The 19,116-nt window shown below is 41.1% G+C and overlaps 1 protein-coding gene across 3 annotated transcripts in view; it reads left to right on the top strand.

Moving 5' to 3' along the window:
• The window catches only part of rnf152 (ring finger protein 152), a 60,726-nt gene that overhangs the window by 31,346 nt on the left and 10,264 nt on the right, over nucleotides 1-19,116 (top strand). For all 3 annotated transcript variants that reach the window (XM_012919339.4, XM_014414123.3, XM_014414122.3), the window contains one exon: nucleotides 8,046-8,123. The gene's annotated coding sequence lies outside the window, so the exon portion shown is untranslated. The remainder of the gene's footprint in view (nucleotides 1-8,045; nucleotides 8,124-19,116) is intronic.

The raw sequence follows: 19,116 nt of genomic DNA, 5'->3' as shown, positions 1-19,116 counted from the left end.
GGTAAATTGTCAGCAGCTCTCTTTACCACCGTTCCTGTAAACCATCCGTTTGTCAATCACCCACTCATGAACAAGACCCCGAGATACTTAAACTCCTCCACTTCTATTAGAACTACATTATCTACTACTGTATCAGACAAGGTCATGTCTGTTTTATACAGTTATTATATACTACATTGGGCTACAATTAAAATTACAAAATGCGCTTTAAATTTTGAACTGGGTCAAATTTTTCTGCACCCCCCCCAAAAAAGAGAGAATACGTAGGACAAATTAGAGGATCTCATCCAGGCTGGTTTGTGACTGTTTCTCTTTGGTGTAAGCCACTGCAATGATGTCACAGTGTATAGGAGAAAGTGGTGCACTCAAACACAGGGAAATCTTTGTACATAATATTTACATATCACCTGACGTCTGCAGGCTAAAGGACTGTTCTCCTGGCTTCTCTTACCATGGAGGTGTTTCTTTAATACAAGCTACATGTTGTTGACCACTACAGCCACAGCTCTCTCTGTCAGCTGCAGGTCTTTCTGGAAACCAATTGTTTCCCCAGGTTGTCCACTGCCAAGCCCGAGAATTGGCTTTACAAAAGGAGCTCTATGAGGCTGAACCAATTTCATCAAAGGCACCTTGAAAGCATGTGTGCACAGGTAGCCTTTCACATGTTTGGCCTCAGGAGACACCACTGAAGGTCAAGCGTGTCAGCTGTGAATGTGCAATATGTGTGTTTGTGTGTGTCTGTGTGTTTTGTGTTTGACATTTGCCTTTTTTTTTCTTTTTTTTTTTTTAATAGTAGCTCACTCAGCTGCGGGGCTCTTGTGTGTTGCACTGCTTTAAAGAGAGGGGTGATCTACAGGAGAGAGTGGTGCTGGAGGTGGAGGTAATCAGGGGTTTGTCAGCGGTCGTATCTGTGTGATGTCTGTACAGGTCAAAGGTGCGTCATTCAGCTCATGTGGATGTAGAGACAATGACACGAGCCTCTCTGCCTCTAGTGTTGTTCTTTGTCTTTCCCACTAACTACCCCCCACTCTCTGTTACATTGCAAAGGATTGTAATACAAGATGGATTAACCTCCCGTTAGGCCAGAATACAACAAGCAGCTGAGACTATTAGAGAATTTTTTTTACTGCAGTAGAGACTTTCATTATTTCCTTTTATCTCCTGAACAGTCATTTGCTTAAGAGTCCACATCTGAGTGTCTCCTATAATGGATGAAATTGCCATTTATTAAACGTGCCACAGTGCTTCGTCTGTCAGCTCCTAAAAACAATACAGTCATCAATCTCAGACGTGCTCTTGGCAGAAGTTTGGTCCATTTTCAGCATGCTCTCCTACCATACGATGATACTTGAACTTTGCTGATATTTCAAAGATTAGCATCTTTCCTGTGCTAATATTTCATAGACTGGTACATGTGTAGTGCTTTCCCACAATATCTGGTAACTTAAAGTGCTTTTAACCAACTATTTATACACTCACACTCTGATTCATCAGGGGCAGTTCAGGGTTCAGCATCTTCCCCCAAGGATACTTAAACATACAGCAGTGCTCTGTGTCTGCAACATCATGACATATAATCTTTAGCTAGTTAGCTAACTGTTGTTGTTAGAAGAGTCTTTGTATTACTGCTGTATTTTTTTTCCAGCTCCATTCTGAAGCTTGCATTTGCACTAAATTATGTTTACACACCTCTGCCAACTGTATCCTGACAATCAGTCATTAGTCACTCTGACATGTTTCTCTCTGGTAGTTATTGTGCAAATTAAGTGGTACTTAAATGAATCACAGGCAGCCACAGACCTGATCTGATCTAAAACACATTCTTTAAGATTTTTACCACCAAGAAATGGTCAAAATCTCCCTTTTTGATTACTGGCATGAATTAAAAAACAAAAAAAAACAACGCAGCCTTTGTTGGGTCCGTCCATGCCTTGTGCCAGAGTGCAGGATTAAACCACGACTTCAGATGACCTCGACATGCTCACAGATCAACACCACGATTCCCCGACATGCTCGGGTGTAACGAGCAACACCTGACACCACGAGAACAACACACCGTCAGGCTTTAATCCTGTCAAATTGCCACCACTGGTCTGTTTTCTAAAGCCCTTTATCTGCCTCGCCTGCCCATTCACTAACATGCATAAGCTCCCAGAGTCACTGTGCATCCTATATCCTCCCCACCGGGGCCCATTATCTTAAGTGAGTGCTGATAGGATGCGAGGGGTAATCCAAATGAGCAAAAGTGTGTTTGAGATCTGACTCGTAATCTAGCTTGTATAAAAATTGCGTAAGTGATATGTTCTAAATTTCCCTCTGTGTTAGTATAAACCAAACCTGTATATGTGAGAGCTGCGGGGCTTTGATGTTGCTACTCAGCTGTCCGACACATCAACTCCATGCTCTTTTTAAACACAGCAAACACGCCGAGCTTGCCAGTGAGGGATAAGGCATGTAGGAATATCAAAGCCTTTTTATTTGGCAACATCTGGGGACATTTTCTGGAGGCTGACTGCAACAGAAACTAATGAAAGCTGCCCTTAAAGTGGGAATTATGCACGTCAAGGTTCCTCTGGAGAGGAGTCTCTTTAGCGCTGGCAAGCTGTTTTACAGTCCCCATACTGAGGACTGCTTCTTATTTCAAAACCAGCCCCGTGTTTTCACTTCTACAGAAAAAGGAGAGGCTTCGAGGCTGAGCCGTTTTTTTTCTTTTCATTTCGTTTTCTTGATGTGTGTTGATGTGCAAATAGTTGTCAAAGCCGCAGTTCCCTGTCTGAGGTCGGAAACACCAAGACTATATATTTCCTTTCTGGTTGGCACAGGTTGCTGATTTAATGGGATCATAACATATTCTCAAGTCTTGTTATCTCGGCCAGACATGTTCTAATATTTCATATATGTAAAGGTAATAACCTTGCATTCATTTCGCAGCTCGCTTCTACAGAAATGTGATACAATGTATGCCTTAGTCTATCAAATAAACTGCGAGGGTGCCAGAGTTCATCCCTGACAGTATCTGATAGTGTTTTTTCTTTTAGATACTTCTTCTTATCAGTTGCACCAAAAACACGATTCAGGACTTTCTGTGCAGGCTTCACAGCAACATCAAGGATCACTTGATGCTGCTGGAAAGTAGATGAGTGGAAAGAACAGCTTTCAGTTCTTCCCACTCATTGAGATCAGCTGCAATCTTGTCATGGTCTCAGGGATTGTGAATATATATATATTTTTTCTTTGCTTCCCTCGGTCTTTTCTATGTCTGTGCCTTTGCCTTTCTCTTTACGCAGTTACTTTTCTGTCTGTCTCCTTTACTTCCTGTCTCTGTCTTCCCTCTGGTTAACTGTTCTCACGTGCTGTTATTTCTTTCCTTGCACTGGTATCTGTCTTGTTCTCTAATTAGTGCACTTTGTAAACACAGTAACTGTCCACTTTGTTTGTTACACCTTGGTAGTACCAATTTTGATCTCTTTTTGCTTTCTTAATTCTTCATTGCATAGATTCAACAAGCTGTTGTATGTATTCCTCCAAGATTTTGGTCCATATTGACATGATACTCTCACAGATTTGCAGATTTATTAGCTGCACATCTGTGATGAAAATATCTCATTCCATTCCATTCCAAGGTGCTACATTGGATTGAGGTCTAGTGATTATGGAGGCCATTTGTGTATGTTGAATTCTTTGTAATGTTCTAGAAACCAGCTGTGTGACATGGTGTGTTATCCTGCTATGAGCAGCTATCAGCTGAAAGATGCTCAGTTGGTACCTGGGGACCTAAAGTGTCAAGAAAACACACTGCTGCTCCACCAACACCAGCCTGAAGTGTTGATACAAGGCGGAATGGATCTATACTTCCATGTTGTTTATCTTAAAAATGACCCTACCATCCAGGTGTTGCAGCAAAAACCGAGATTCATCAGACTATGCAATATTTGTCTAGTCTTCTGCTGTCCAGTTTTGAATTGTAGCCTCTGTTCTTCCCAAGAGGAGAGGCACCCAACAGGAAACAGACTGTGGTCCTCTAGTGTAATAGCAAAAGAGGACCACATTGTGCTAAAACTGTGCTTCAACGTTTGACATGTTGTGCATTCAGAGATGCTCTTCTGCATACCTTTGTTCAAATTAATGGTTATTTAAGTTACTGTTGCAGTCCTGTTAGCTTGACCCAGTCTGGTCACTTCCCTTTGACATCTGGCATCAACAGGGTGTTTGCACCCTTTTTGTTTCTCGTACCTCAGATGGATTCTCATCTTTTGTTATGTCGTCTGCCGGTGTCTTATATTTGAGTCCTTTCTCTTAGTACAATGATATATTTACAATCAGATGTCTTAGGTTGGAGCCATTACTTCCAGTAACAGTACTTTGTAAAGATATATGCACTGATCATTTTCTCTTATTCTGAATGGCCATAAAATCTAAACTAACTAAACAGCCCCCAACAAAGCTGTTAGAGGACAAAGGGAAATCGGGGCTGCAAGGAAGATGAAATTAGAGAAATCAAAACAAGTTTTGGTGAATTAAACAGTACAAATGTGTAAAATTGACTTTTTATTAATAAAAATGAGTCTAAAAGGCCATAATGTCACCTTTTCCTAACAGAACTGAATGTTACCATTGATTAAAGGTGACACAGTATCTTTCCATTTATTTGTTGATAAGGCTCGTTAAAGAGATTAAGAGGTTACTGTATCGGTTTGCACTGCGTCCTGATGGATTTATTAGTAGTTGTCCTGACCTGTGACTCAGGAGCTACCTGCCAATCAGGGTATTGACTCGCTTTGTGTTTTCACCAGCTGAAGGTGTCCACGCTGACATCGGCCTCTGTGGAATATTTCTATCCTAGGCTGAGTGCCAAAGATGTGCTCAGCCTCAACACAGTCTGTCTCACTAAAAGAGATGAACGGGGAGGGAGAGTGGCAACATCCCGGCCATTCCTCAAAGTCTAAACTGTGTTCGCAGGTGGCACAGCAGGCGGCGAATTTATGAAATACTGTTTAACTTGCTTTTCCCATTTTTATCTATAAACTGGCCACATAGTCCTTCAAAACAATAGCCTTTACTTTCCCTAATGTAGAATGTGTTTGAGGAGTTTTGTTTCATTTGCAGTTTTACAACACAGGCAGCTTTCCTTTGTCCTTCCAGAGACACCACAGCTGCTACTTAAAGATTTCTGCTCTCTGTTCTGGTGTTTCTTCTTTTCCTTGTTTTTAAGATTTCAATTTTCACTTGAAACAGAAGGATTAAATAGTCTTAATTGGTTTATACTCAAAGGATTTAGGATTATAATATAGAGTTACGTCATCTTGCCTGAAAGTCAATGTTATTGGTGGTGAAAACAGAGCTTTCTGAGACTGGTGCTTATTGAAAAATATCTTCAAGCACACAGAAACAAAAAGACAGGTTTACCCTGACATATCTGGAGCCTACTTGCTATGAAGAACAATTTTGAGTCGTGATTAAGGTTCAGAATGTGGAACGAAGGCCTTTGGTTCTTCTTTGATAAGATTTTCTCTTGAGGTAGGTGATGCCAGTGCACATCATTTGAGGTTGGAGTCTTAAGATAAGATAAGAGTTGTTGGGCTGTCAGTTTAAGAGCTTTGATAAGCCAGTTATGTTATGTGTGCTACCAAAAGTGACATTGTTGCTCACAGTGTCTAACTTTGCATTTTATAATCTGAGTTTATTCACTTTCTGGCTGAAAGTATGGGAGACTAGAGCACACCAAACTAATGCCTTAGTCATCTAGGCAGTGACCCCCTGGCAACCTCTGGGGGCCGAGGAAAATATGTGCATTCCCATTTCCAACCATTTTTCAAGTGGTTGCTGACCTTGGCGCAGTTGATTTAGACAGTTTCGCTTAGGCTTGGTTGTCAATAGTTTGCATGGTACACACTGATTTGTCTGCAAACACTCACAAGCTACCCACTGTTTCCAGTTTCTGGTTTGGATTGCACTTTTCAGATTCACTCCAGCCTGTTAGCCTTCAAAGTAAAAGCTTTGCCTTATTGTGGTAACTAACCCCTTTCATAAGGTGTAAACTATATAAAGCAAACTTGCAAAAGGAATCAAACCATTCCAAGAGACTTCCTCAAAACTTTCTCAAAAAGATGGAAAAATAAAAGGAACATAAGGAAACAATAAAAAGATGCAAAACAAGAACATGTTACAAAAGAAAATCATGAGTCACTGACTATAAAGATGCAATCCAGCCCTGAAGAGATGCAGAACAACCACAAAGATGCAAAACAAAAATAATGAGATACAAAAAGACCTCACTTGAAGACTGACTAGAAAGAGATAAAAAAAAAAAAAAAAGACTAAGCGATCATAATTAGAAACAAAATGGCCAATGGAAGAGCGGGGGGTCTTTTACATATCAGTACTCATGGTTCGCTCATATCAGTAGATAGGATTTTGCAGTCCTTTTTTTTTTTTTTTTTGCAGTACCTTAAAACACTGGAATTAAAGGTGATATTTACCACCGTCCTCTCAGCACTTTACAGCTGGATTCAGAGCACAGTTTCCTGTTGTTATTTCCCTCCATCCCACTCGACACATGCTGAATTTTACTGAGGGGAGAGCAAGAGGGGAAAGTGAGCCGAACTGGAAATCGCATTACACGTTTCCGCAAGGACTTGGAGGGAAAACAACCTGTTGTTGTTGCCAATGCCAGACAGAAAACCCCTCGAGCAAGTGTCAAAGTGGGACACGCTTCTTTTTCATCCTGTGTCAGAAAATATTCCAACTTGTTCACACGTGTAACCCCAACCTGACAGCTTTTTCAGAAGTAAGATTGGCAGGAAGTTATTTATTTATTTATTTTTAATGAAACGTGTATAAATGTTGTGTTGAAAGTAAAAGCATGAAAAGACAAAAACTGGGATGTTTTCCACATTTTCCCAAACCATCAGATATACTTTAATGCCTGTTTACAATATGGATTACTGAGCTGTCATTGGTAAAGGACGCAGTTCATTTCTGACATCTGTCTTTGGACCAATTGCTTGGCAACAGCACATACTCCATCATCCTACGACTTCGCCATCTCAGGCCACTCAATCCTCCTCGAGGCTTTTCATGTAATTCACAACGATGTTCCTGTGTTTCATTGGCATGTTGAACCTTGATTTCATTGAATGGAAACTGGCTATTATGCATTTGCTTTAATGGCGGTTTGACACGATCGCAGCTAATGGGACGGGCGTTACTCTGAAAAGGAAAATAATCCACCATTTAAATACAGCTTACTATAGAGAGGAAATTAATGCATGAAGGTTGAACTTGCTGTTGGATAACACAGGATCTGTGGAGTGCCTCTTAGTAAAGAGTCGGGGACATTACACAGCAGATAATGGCATGTCTGAGTGCTAATAATGAATGTAAAGATGAGTTTCACATTTTCTTATCCGACACCTATGATCTAATATATTTTTCTTATTTTACTGGAAAGATGAGATTTGTGTTTGAAGTTGAGTTTGAAACATGATTTTGTTTTTATTTTAATAATAATTAATGCTAAGCTGTACCCATCCATGATTAAACTTGTTTTAACATTGTGGATTGCTCCCTTTTTCAAAAAAAAGTTTAAATGTCTCTAGATCTTGATCAAGAGTGATTGGATAGCAAATCCATATTCAAACACTCAGCAGTGGTGTTGAGCTTTAGTTAGAGACCAAAACAATAAAGTTTGTGTTTAGTGTGGCTGGGTTCAGCCCAGATTGAGGAGTTTGTGGTCTAGATTTGGTGATCTGGACATCTGAGCATGTCAGGGGGGGGAGGGGACACCAGGGTTGGAACCAGTGATGTTATTAAGCCATAAATAGACATAAGTTATTTTTGGCAGTTCTTCAGCGATCAGAGGCCGATCCCCTCAAACGATAGGTGTGCCTGACCTGAGATTCTTTAGCAAAATATGAAAGAAGTGGATCATCAGTTCACTCCTCTTTTGAGGCTTTAACCCCTCAACTTATTCAGGCCTCCATAGAGGCAGCTCTTCAATCGGGGCCAGTACTGACAGTTTGTCTTTTGTCCTTTTCTCCTAACAGCGATCCTTTTGGCCCTGATTCATTTGTGATTTGGGCACCACGACTGATCGGAATAAGTTGGAATCCGCTTCTGTCTGGGTGAGTTTGTATTGCCTGTCGAGAGACCCTAAAGACACTAGTTAGACTCTGGTTTGCCTTTTATTTTCTCTGCATTAGGTCATGTCAGACATAAGTTACATACTTGAAATCACTAATTTTATGCTCTGCTCTTTACTATATTTAGTCTTTTGTTTATCTTTCATTCTCTTTTAGAATAAAAGACAGAAGGAACAACATGACAATCCTGCCCCTTTTAGAAATGATAGCTGATGTGTATGAGAGTGAATTTGACATTTCAGACATTGCAAATACAGACTATATTTGACCTGACCATAAAACTTGCTGTCCTACAGAAATTGTGTAGTATTTAGAAGGAAGTGCTGCATTTAATGAGAACAAGCATTAAAGTCAAACTATAGTTCATGAATTAAAGGTTATGGAGAGCATAACATTGCCGTACTTACCGGCTTTAAGAAGCTTGTACCTGTAAGCATTAATTGGTGAACTATGGTTACCTGTAGTTTGTCATGTTTGTCTGTAACATCTCATTAACTACCAGCTGAGTCACTTCCATTCAAGCTACAACTACATTTGCAACAATATGCTAGCAACCAATGCAATCACAGGGAGGCTTTTGAAAACCAGTTTGGGAATATAAATGTTTCTCTTGTGAGTTTTGGTTGCCACAGGATCACGGACTGGTCTGGTGTGGCTCAGTTTTAGCAAACACTCAGAACCAGTCAGGCGAATTTTTCCCCTCACAACCGGTGGCTAACTGCTAATTGAGGATTAATCTCTGGGCCTTTTATTCTCTTCTCACATGACCAAAGGTAATTTCATTTGGTTAGTGGTCACATGTCTGCAAAATACTTTTACCACTATTTTTTTTTTTTTGCCACATATTTCTCCCATAGATTTCAATTTAGTGTCTTTCTCTAATCAGAATCATAAGAAACCTGTCTAAACTCTGCTGGTGTCATTATTCTACCAAATGAAAATTTCCATTTCCTTCATAGTGATAAGGTAAACCTTGTTTATTGCAGCAATTACTGCTGAGTAAAACAAAAAGAAAATATTTGTTTACGTTCTGTGAAATAATTAAGTTGTCACAAAGCATTAAATTACACTGAAATACGCAGAATTAATCCTCAGGCCTTCTTCTGGTTTTCTTATGCGTGTGGGAGTAGACGACGTTTGTTTGGGTTCGCCCATAATTAACGTGTCAAAGCGCCAGCGACGATATAGAGGTGTTAATGGTGACATGGTGACATGTAAAGGTTTGAGGGCAGCTCTAAAAATATGCCGCTGTCACCTCATCAGTTCTCCCACCGCCGGTCGTTTCCCCGACGCCCTCGGAGCGAGTCTTTGACAAAACATCCACGATATGACAACCCGTGTCTCCTAACAACGTGCCACGGTTTCCAAACGCGCTTCAAACTGACTGACAGACTCTTGAAAGCGTTAGCTGGCAGCGCTGCCGTCGATGGATGTGCGAGCCAAGGTGCAGGTTGAAGAGGAGGCGATACGTGTGATGACTCTCTAATCGACTGGTTCTTTTTTTCTTCTTCTTTTTTTTTCCCTGAATGTTTTCCTGCCGAGCTTCTAAAAGACACTCAAGCTTGGAGTTTTTAGAGCTTGTGCTGTGAAAATGCTGCAAATGGACGCACACACACGAACACCTACACCAACACGCACACAAATTCCTGCTGTGCTGCTTCCTGATGTGCGAATGAGCTCATACTGAGGGATCGGGGTCGAGGTGCATTATCTCAGGTACCAGAGAGTCTTATTTACCACTTCCTGTCAGGCTTAAAACCCACAAATCAGGGCAAAAACACACAGAGACAGAGAAAAGCTCTTCTTCATACACCTGTGATTATGGTTTCTGTTTTTTTTTTTGTTTTTTTTTTTGGTTCTCTCAAATGTCTTCTCACAGCCTCACGGCCTGTCCTTAAATGCCATCACCTCACCTGTGAACTCCGTTATTTAATAAGTGAATTGAAGTGTTTCATTCTGCAGCGAGATGTGCTCCATTTGAAGACCTGATGGTACAAAATGATTTCTGCCATGAGAGGAAAAAAGCACATTATGAGCTATGAGTCATCTGGAGACTGCATTAACCTCTGAAAGTTTTTCTTTGTTTTTGAAATATTATTCAAACTTTTTTTTTCTTCCAGGAAACAACATAAAATAATAACAGTGCCATTGTCCCACAGTTGATAATTTGTGTGATCCTCATTTACATAATTTCTGTAAGAAGATTAGCTTAATTAAAACTGTCAGTGCTGTTTTGAAGTTTAGCCAGAGCTGCTGCGCTTGCCTTTATCTCCAAGCTCCTGGATCTTTATTTGAATCTGCAGATGTAGATCGAGCCTCCGGCTGCTGTAGTCGCAGCGATGACCTTTTTCTGCTTTAAAAATTGCATGTTTTCTCAGGATAGAGATGCCTCTCATCAAAGAGCAGAGAGGAACATTGATTAGTTTTCCAGAGGGAGTTTTTTGGACTTACTGCGACCTCTGTGAAAGTTGAAGGGATGCATCATGCTGTAGTCATAGGCAGTTTAAAGGATGGATGAAGCTTCATGGGCTGAAACGTGAAGCCAATCCTGAAAGCGACTTAAACTGGGCTGCTTTTTAATGGCCGGCAGCAGTTGTGTCCTCTGCTCAATCGATCTTTTATTTCACTAAAAAGATTTTTGAGGCTTTTACAAGGTCAGTGTGCAAGTTTATAGTCTCATACATTAAAACGTGATGTACATATTGTGTTGTTGTAGTCAGAAAAGTTAATAAACCAGGGAAAGCATCCAGTTTCATGTTGTTGACTGCAAAGATTGTCAACTCAAGTCTTCATAACCAGTCTGTGGCTTCAGTAGAAGTGTGCTTTCTGGTCTTATATTTATTGGAGAAAGCGATACATTTAAAGTTTCAGTTTTAAGTTTATAAGGTTGAATTATCCATCTGTAATATAATGGACTCTGTAAGTCACTGTAAATCATCCTGGGATGAATTGTTGTTATGCTTTATAATTAAACTACAGTTGAAACTGAAATGCAGCTGACATTAGTTTTGTCTAAATTCTCACTGGCTTTTATAGCTGATTTTAAGTTCAGACTTTGTTTTTGTACCTGGAGAGAGGTACTGGATGAAGTCAGTTCTCACCAGGTAACCTCCCAGCATTGCGGGAGTTGATGTGACGGACAGTGCTGCACAGGCAGACCTGTGCTGGTGGAGGGAATCCATCCAGCAGTTCTGCCAGCTCTGACTCTCTCTGGCTTCTCAAGCTGGAAATTGCCATAATGTATCCTGCAGTGGTCGGCTGCACAGGCCTCTTTCAGACGCTCCGTCTGCTCTGCTGACACACATATACACAGTGCAACACTATCACATTATATGTGATGCACAGAAAGAAACGCGCAGATACAACAGTGTCAGCTAATGTGTGCACGTAATATATGCTTAAATACGCAGAGAAAAACGGTACGATTACTAATGTGGACTCAGGTTTGGTTAAGCTGCTGTTGTAAAGAAGCATTAGGGAAGCAGTAGTTTGCACTTTGATCACAGCGAGAAGCTTAGAAACAAACTCAGCTTGGAGTCGTTCTTCCCAATTCTGGGGTAGAAATTCTTCTGTCTTCAGTAACTCGTTATCTTTGGCTCACCTTACCCTTTCTGAGTCAAGCACACAGCCTCTCTAATTTCTTTTACTGTATCTGTCTTTACTGTTTAAAGCAGCACAGTAACCCAGCAGCTAGCTGGCATTACCCATCATGCCTTGTGACAGTGTGCGTGTCATTGTGTTTGGTCTGTTCAACAGGCTTAGCTGCAGATTTTTAATTCTTCTTTTGCATGAATGTTTATGATTTATATCATTTAGTGTAACAAGGAAAAAAAATGTTCTTTTCGGTGCTACTAGTGACCAATAATAAAATGTGCCCGTGACATTTTAAAAGCCACAGTTTATCTTTTCTGTTCACCAGTACTCCAAAACCTAAAATCCCACAAGTACTGATTCCAATTTTCAAGAGTAAGGGTGATGCAGAGCTGTAGCTATTGCAGAGCAATAAAGCTGATGAGCCATGCCATGAAGCTATGGGAAAGAGTTGTTGAAGCCAAGTTAAGGGGAGAGGTGATGATCAGCGAGCAGCACTACTGATGCAATGTTTCCTTTGAGGTTGTTGATGGAGAAGTGTAGAGAGGTCAGAAGGAGTTTCATGGTGTTATTGTGGCTTTAGAGAAAGCATATGATAAACTACCAAGAGAGGAACTGTGGTACACCATAACGAAGCCAGGAGAGGCAGAGAGGTAAGCGAGGGTGGTGCAGGACGTGCATGAGGACAGCGAGACAGTTGTGATGTTTGTGATAGGAGTGACAGATGGGCTCAAGGTGGGGGTGGGATTACATCACAGATCTGAGCACTTTTTTGTTTGCAGTGGTGGTGGACAGACTGCTAGATGAGGCTGGCTGGGAGTCTCCGTGGACTATGATGTTTACAGATAATATTGATCTGTAGTAAGGGTGGGGAGCAGGTGGAAGAGAGCCTGGAGAGGTGGAGGTATGTTGTAGAAAAAAAAGGATTGAGTGTCAGTAGAAGCTTGAAAGAATACATGTGTATGAATGAGAGGGAGACGGGTATAAGAAGCAAATAGAGTAAAGTGGATAAAATTTGCATACAAGAAACAGTGGAGAAGAGAGGCAAAGAACAGAGTGCCGGCAGGGTGGAGTGGGTGGAGATGAAAGAATGAGAGAATGAAAGGGAACATTTACAAGATAATACCAGGACTTACTTGCAGGACTTATCTAAGATTCGGAGACTGTAGCATGGACAAGACAGGAGGCCAAACTGAAGATGATAAGATTTTTATTGTGATTTCCATTGAGTGGAATGGACAGGATAAACAAGAAGCACATCAGCTCAGGTTAAGCAGGTTAGAGAGGAAAGAGTTTGGACAAGTGCACAAGAGGGATAGTGGATGCATTGAACAAAGGATGTTGAAAATAGAGGTTCCTGGCAGGAGTAAAAGTGAAAGACCACAGAAAAGGTTTATGGATGTAGTGAAGGAGGACATGCAGACAGTTGTTAGGACAGGTGAGATGGAGGCAGATGTGGTGACCGCTAAAAAGAATAGCCAAAAGAAGATGAATGAAATTATACCACACAGGACTGTACAGAACATCACAACTTTTCAGGTGTGTCCCCCTTAACACTTGAACCTCTGCACTGTGCCCATTATGCACAGTGGGCCTCCATGCCCACTAAAATCAAAAACTGGTCCTCATTCTGTACTCTACTCTTGAGCCCACAGTCACATATGTACTGTAAAATGTAACGTCTCAAGGACAGCCTGTTCTTTGCCCTTCTCGCCTGTGCAGTTAACATGAAATGTGTATGAAAAATGGGCTGCAGTTTAACGAAATTGATGAGTTTTGGATTAAAACACACGCACATACGCGCGCACACACAGCTGCTTGAGCCTTAACCCCAGCAGCTCCTGCTTGACCACTTCACCTTCAGTTAAATGTACTCTGGAGGAGAAGTGTTGAGACCCATCCAGACTCGTGATGTGTGGGAGAGAAAATCGACACAGCAGCTTTATGCAAACGCTGCCTCAGCACAATGCCTGCAGTCCTGACACACAGCAGAGGAGAGCACGTTTGATTTGGCATGTTTATTCGCACTATAACATTTATGTTGTTGCAAAGAGCCTGCAGCTGAAAACATGAATGTTGATGGAAAGATTAAAAAAATTGGAATACATTAGTGATGATTAGCTGCAGTAAAACCAACACTTCATCCCCATTTGTCTGTCATGTCACGGAATACATTAAAGCGGTGATGTTGGCACTCTGCAGCTATGCTGGTCAGTTTATTTGACACTGAAGGCGACACAGGTGAAAAAAGCAAAGTGGGGTGGAGGTGAGCGATGAGTTCCAGCAGTGAGCTACATCAGCGTCTGTCTGTGTGTTTATTAAAAGCAAATCTGGATGCAGTTGTGGATGAATAAGTGGGTTAACTGGATGAAACTGGTTTTTCACAGGTTGAATTGATCGTTTTTTAACAATGGTAGCAGGGCCACAGCACAGATTTCCACACCAATTTTCACACTAATCAGTAGTAACCTATTGCAGTGACCCTGGAGGCAACACTGCCATTTCATAGATGTTTGCCGGGGAGAACGCAGGTGCTTCAGCTCTTTGATGTTGGTTTGAGTTGTTTGTTCATGATGGTGGATCAGAAGCAAATTTATTGTTAGGAAGCTGCTGCAGAAATACGTTTTCAGGGTTTTCCAGATTGTTCTGACTAAACTGACGAGTTACATTCACTGGCAACTCCTCATTGATGCAAATATGTGATTGGCAGCAATTTAGCATGCAGATGTGGTTGAGAAGTACTGGTGTGAGTATTTCAGCAACTGTTGATCTGCTGGGATTTTCTCACACAACTAAGGTTTAACCCACAAAAGAGAAAATATCCAGTGAGTGTTGTTTCTCTGGGTGAAAATGTGTTGATGTCAGAGGTCAGCAGAGAATGGCCAGACTGCTTTGAGCGGATAGGAAGGCAACAGTAGCTCAAACAACCATTTATTACATCCAATGTATCCAGAAGAACATCAATGAATGCACAACAAACCAAAGCTTGAAGCTACAGCAGCAGAAAACCACACTGGATGGCACTCCTGTCAGCTAAGAACAGCAAACTGAGTCTATAATTCAAACAGGCTCACCCACACGGGACAGCAGAGGATTAAAGACACGCTGTCTGGTCTGTTGAGTCTCTGCTGCAACACAGTGGTAACATGATGGTAGGCTCAGAATGTGGCTTAAGTAACATGGAAGCATGAATCCATCCTGCCTTGTTTCAACAGTTCAGGCTGCTGTTGGTGATGGTGGTGTAATGGTGTGGAGGATATTTTCAGATTGTTTAAATTCTGGCCTCTTGGAAGCAGTGACATGTGAGAAAATCACAAGTCATGATCAGCTGTTCTCATAAAGATTATGACGGCCAAATGCAACAATTTATTGGACACCGTTGTGTTCAATATGACATTAACAAGTCGTGATTTTCATTACGACTTGTACTGGGTGAGTGCTTTAATTTTCTCATTTTTAGACTTTTAGATACATGAACCCGTGTCCAGTCCTCCTGACAGTAATGTTTGTGGTTTTATTTGTTCTCAACTTCAAAGTAAAAAGAAAAATTCAAAATAGATCAGTTTCTGATTGCGGTCTAATTTTTTTCCAACCTCAATCTGGGCAAATCTGGTTGAAATCTGACAAAAACATTGAGCTGACAGCATTGATTTAATTTTTTTTTTTTTTTTTTTTTTTTTTTTTTTTAAATGTCATTTTGTTAGTGTAGAAGAACACTTCAGTTCCTAAGAGATCTGGTTAGCAGTGACATAGGATCCTTTAGACACATGAACACTAAGTTTGTGTGTCAGTTTGTTAGTTGAAGCATCTTGTTGGCTCTTGTGGGTCGAGGTGTTGCTTTTGTTTTGACCTCACCTGAGTTTTTTTTGTCTGTAGTATTTTAAAAAAACCAAATATGCCAAAACAAACTATCAACCCTTTCAGGAATTTCCTTTGTCTTCTGCTCTTTTGTCTCCCTCGAGCTCACACTGTACATCATCAGCTCACTGACATTTCACGGGTGCAAACCGCCGGATTAGCAAAGCTCTCCCCAATGCTGCTTCCAGCTTCTTTATTATGTCGGCCATGTGGAGCTGTGGCTGTTGTGGTTATTTTTAACTCCTGTCTGCGAGAAGGAACACTTTTTCTGTCCTCCTCCTCGTTTGTGTGCGGAGGCCCCGTGGGGAGGGGTTGTTTTCTGTTGGTCACTCCCAGAGGACCACAGGCGCGATGGGCCTACGGAGGCTGCTGCTCGGTCACTCTGCATCGTTACTAAATCGGACCTCATTCCCTCCTCCCACGCTGTAAACTTTCCTTCAAACAAACCGTCTCCAGGTGCGCTTCAGTCTCAGGTTGCTGTTGTTCAACGCTGCTCCTGTTGGACCTTTTGTGGATATTTCGTTGTTGCATATCCACAGTATGTAGGTGTGACAGTAAGTGGGTCAGCCAGGTTGTCCTGGTTACAGCTCAGTTGAATCGATAAATCATATTGTTAAGTCGCAGCCGCGTTTGGTCCTCCAGCTCCTTGCTGTTATTTCATGGCCTCACAACGCTCCTTGAGAGCAGACTAGGACTTTTTTTTTTTTCTTACAGGCTGAGAAAACGATACTGTGTGGCTGATTTTCTATTATCATCCCTCCCCATTTTCAGGAAACAACAACAAAAAAACTAAAACCCAGACATGACAGATTGTGACGATGATGGTGACAGATTTTGGAAAATGGTGGCGATGGATTTTGAAAAATTAATCCAAAACATAAATAATCTGTGCTAATTATAGACACTGACTTTATTTAATCCCACACTGGGGAAATTCACTCATTACCGCAAGGGACAGAATAAAATTAGAGATGTATTAGAAAAATAAAAATATAAAAAAATATAAATAAGAAAACTAGTGTAGTGTACGCAAAATATTATACTATGCGCAGACAGTTATAATTTACAGAGAAATACCCCGTGGTGGTGGTTGTTGTGTACATAAAGTGCATTGGGAATGATAATGATACACGTGTACTTTTATCCCGTGTGGGTATTGTAAATCTTTTTCTGTTTCCCAGAACTGCAACCAATTCTCTTCTATCATGTTAAAACTAAAAAAAGACTTTAATTACTTTCTTTATTCACACAAATGTTAAAAAAAAATTACAAAAAATACATAAAAATGATGCTGCAGGCAGTGTAAAAGATAGACAAAGCTTTCAGGTCTGCAAAGTTAAGCTAACAAAGTATGTTAAACCTGCACTCTGTTAAAGACCACTAGGGGGCAATACTTGTGGTTGCAAAAAGGTCTGTGGGAAAAGAGCCTTCTGCTGACCTCTGTGAACACTTTAAAGAGGAGTTTGTGCGCTCTGTCACAAACAGAGGTTGCTCTGTACTGTATCCAATCCCGAGTGTCCCCTTCTGCCCACTCCCTGGTTGGACTATGCTCACACTCCGATGAACGATCCGAGCGTGAGCACACATCAGTTCGTCTCTGCTTTTTCCATGGAAACACTCACTCTTGCAGTTACAATTGCAATTTCGTTTAAAGCTTTAAAGCTAGCTACACAATCTGAAGAACGACATTTTTATCACTAAAGAGAACAAAGAGAAGGGCTAAATCGCACATCCTGACTGGGCTAGACCAACGGACTGAGTCGTTTGGTACCGGGCCGCGAGAGTTGAGGCTTGGGTGTGAAATTGATGGTTTTCAGGGTTTTTATTGGTTTTTAGCTTTTTTTAAAAATCATTTTTATGTCAATTCAGTTTCCCTGTGTCTTTTCCTGTGTGTTATAAATAAATATTTTTTTGGTACCGGTACTGGTTTTATTTTGTTGTATCTGCGATACCTTAAAAGATGGTCTGTGAAAATATTGTCAGGCATAAACCAATCCGTGGCGCAAAAAAGGTTGGGGACCGCTGGGCTAGACCCAAAACCTTCAGGGTAGATGCCAACTGCAGTCACCCCTTAGCCCAAGTGGGGCCAATGTCCTCCTAAGTCTTCTAGTTGTTGCAACCAGATGCACTTAACAGTGTTTGTACTTATGTATTAAAATTACATTTTTTTTTTAGCCCTTCCCAGGCTTCATGTCTTACACAGCTACAGAAAGAATGCTTTAATTAACATTTGAACTGCACTCTGAACACGAACACACCAGAAGTCGATAATTACTACAGCAGTTCATGGCGGTCTGTTACTGTCTAACCCTTAAAAAAACACAAACATTGTTTATATGTGGATCTGTAATGTGGCTTTAAGGTCTAAACACAGTATAACAACACAAGGAAATTAATGAAGCGTGGGAGTGTGTGGAAGTTTCTATAGTCAGAATATGTTTTTATTCTTATAATTATTATTATGTTATTAAATTAAACAAGTGTGTGAGCAAAAAGTAAAAGGCACCAGGGAAAAGTAGTAAAGTTTAGTGTAAATGCAATAAATAAGGCTCATTGTTTGCATTAATAGATCTAATGATTTATTGTAGATCGTATAAATGACTGCAGGAACCACCAACCACTGACCTTTCACACACACTGTGGTTGGCCAGAACTGGACTCAAAAACCACAATAGTTACAGGTTGTGTCGATGCAACATTTCCTGAGAGTTAAATTTCCAGGGGGAGTGATGTCAGGTTACGTCGCAGGGTTTTGGAGTGGGTTTGTGGTTATGACTTACTCAACTGTACAGCACAGGCTATTCATTCAAACCTGCTATCGTATTAGTCTTTTTGACAATTTTATTAAACTAAAACAAAGTGCACTTTTCTTATTTTACAAGTCTATGCTGTATTTTTATATCATGTGGCTTTATTTTCATCAATGGCGTTGACAAAATGCATAGAAAGGAAAAGGCCAAAGGGAGGAGAGCAAAAAAGTCACTTGGAAAGTGAAAATCCTGAACTGATGTAAAGCAGAGGAGGAAAGCATTTGCATTCAGGAGGGAAGAAAAGAGGGAGAGCGACTGGGTGTATGGGAATATTGAGCCACAAAGCATTTATGTCAGATCAAAGCTAATCCTTATCTTTGGGAGAAGGATTCAGTAATACCCTGGGCTGTCTTTCCCCCCCTCAAGGGCAGGTTTCTGTCTCCGTCTCTCTCTGCTCTTCTTGCTCACTTTTCCATGGAACTAGGGGAAATTTTCTGCACCTTTTTCCCAGCTTTGACTCAGTGTGGAGAAACTGGGTCAGCTGGGGAGTGCAGAGTGAGGAGGAGGAGGAATTGAGGGTCTAGCCTCCAGACTCAGCTGGAGAGGGAGTTTTGCCTCAGGGGGTGCTGGTGCTGAAGGCAGGGGAGGGAGGCGGGGCGGCCGAGTGGAGGATGCTGACTACAGACACTAGAGATGCTCCACGACAGGACTCTCTTAAGATCTCATCATAACTTTCTGAAGGAAAGTGCAACATTGTACCAACATACTTGGACTTG

This window comes from Maylandia zebra, linkage group LG9, assembly GCF_041146795.1.
Source record: "Maylandia zebra isolate NMK-2024a linkage group LG9, Mzebra_GT3a, whole genome shotgun sequence".
Lineage (NCBI taxonomy): Eukaryota > Metazoa > Chordata > Actinopteri > Cichliformes > Cichlidae > Maylandia > Maylandia zebra.
This window is presented reverse-complemented; position numbering and strand designations above follow the sequence as displayed.